Genomic DNA, 2,256 nt, shown 5'->3' on the forward strand with positions numbered 1-2,256 from the left:
ACCGCTCAGGGGACCACATGACATGTCCAAGATTACACCACGCATGATTGGCAGTGCCAAAGTGCATTCTCTCATTCACTCACTAGACATGTATTGAGTACCTCTATTATCTCCTTGGGATTGGAGACAGAGCAGGAAAGAGACAAGCAAAGACTCTTCCTTCCATAGAAAGAAAAAGAACGCAAGATACTGTCTGGGGGCGAGAAGTTCCAGGAGAGAAACCCAAGCAGGTACAGAGATGGAGAGTGCTAGGGGCAAGACTGGGGACCAGAGTGATAAGGAAAAGCTTCTCTGAGGAGGTAATAATATCTGAGAACAGACTAGAATAAAGTGTGCCACACAAAAATCTGGGAAAAGAGCATTCTTTGTAGAAGGCAAAAGAAATCCAAGGAAGGAAGACAGTTGGTGTATTTGGGAAGTGAGAAGATCAGTGTGGCTGGGGCAGAGTCAGGGCAGTGAAGAGGCTTTGGAAATGAAGTCAGAGAGAGCCAGGAGCCAGATCATGGAAGCCAGATCACTGGGTAATAAGAAGCTAAGAAGTATTGAGTAGGAGAGTGGCATAATCAAGACTTTGAGGAAAATTGGAAACTGTCTTCTAGGCCTGTTCTCGGTGCTATTCACAGAAGTCCACACAGGTTGTGCACTGACCAACTCCAGTTCTCATAGATCATGGTATGAATTCCCCCCGACACTGAAAAGTGTGGTGGCTACATTGCCTGCCAACCCTAGAGCTCATGTAGGCCTAATTTCTTTTCTTTTCTTTATTTTTTTAAAAAATAATTATGTATTTAATTTTATTTATTTATTTATTTTTTAAATTTTGCTATAGGGCACGTGTACTCACCAGAGACATACAGAGAGAGGGAAAGTGAGAAAGCAAGCCAGATCTCAGACTTGAACAGTTGTCAGCCATTGTGGGAGTCCAGCGCCTTAACCACCTTAACGCCACCTGCTGGCCCCCATTTAGGCCTAATGTCATCATTGGTGTGCATAAAGAAATCCAAGGACTTCTGATTCAAGCACTCCTGGACATGACCTCACATCTCTTAACAGGTTGGTGACAGGTTGGTCAGGGCATTGAGCTACAGTGCGATGGAGAACCCGAGGTGGGGGAGAGGCTGGTTCTGGCACAGGTATCCTTCCACTCATCAGCTACCTCCTGAAACTCAGATTTCAGAAGTCAGAGGAGGATATGAGCCAGTGCCACTTGTACCAATGACAAATCTCTGATGTGCTTGGCTATTACTTAGTACTAGGCAGAGACGCAATGAGTTCCTTTCCCTCCTCACTTCTCATTCAAGCCTCTGACATTTGTCCTGCCATGAACAGGTATGAAAAAAGCAAAGAGTAGTGCCTTATGTTGCAAGCAATTGCTTTTCTTGTTATTCTTTTAGTCATACACACACACACACAGGATTCGTGTGGATCAAGTAAGGCACACATCAGCCCAGTGTTATAATCACCTTCCCTGATCCTGAAAGCCTCACACAGAACCCCTCTTACACTCACTCCCTCTACCCTAGTATCTTTCCTTTCTGACCCTATCTTTATATTTCAAGTAGCAATTCAAAATTTAGTTCATTTTGCATCCACTTAGGACCCAGAGAGATGGCTGCAGAAGCAGGAGGCATGTCTGGATTGACTGCCTGTCATATCTAGCAACATCTGGCTTTGGGGGATGTTTGTCTCCACATCACTGGGGTTTGGACCTGAGATTGTTATGAAGTTGCTACCATCTCACACAGAAAGCTGATAAAGCTCTCGAGCAGGGGAATGTTATTTCCACAAACCCATTTTTAGAAGGCAAACAGCTAATCAGCCTTACTAGCTAATTGGCTTGAACTATAGAAAAAAGTAATGTGTAAACATCTTGCTGGGAAACCCAGCAGAGAAAAAAAATCAGGCAAGGAACAAAAACAGTCATTCTGCAGTCTTTTCTGCAGGGAAATCACAGTGGACCAATAGCCATCCTGTCTGCAAGTCATCATATTCCCAAGGTAGCTGGCAACTTTTCCACTACCCTTCGCCCAGCAGAGCTGTCCTTAAATCGTTCTTGTGAGCTGGGCAGATGTGCTTTGCTGTGAGAAAATAACCGTGTAATTGAAATCTTCAGTCCAGTTCCCGTTCTAGGTATTGATTACTATGAAACAAAATATGGTTTGATTGTATGTGTCCTCCTGGAATTTATATGTTAAAATACTAACCTGCAAGTGATGGTATTAGAGGGGGGGGGGGCTTTAGAAGGGTTTAAGTCAT

The sequence above is a fragment of the Tupaia chinensis genome, unplaced genomic scaffold (genome assembly GCF_000334495.1).
Source record: "Tupaia chinensis unplaced genomic scaffold, TupChi_1.0 Scaffold000451_2, whole genome shotgun sequence".
Lineage (NCBI taxonomy): Eukaryota > Metazoa > Chordata > Mammalia > Scandentia > Tupaiidae > Tupaia > Tupaia belangeri.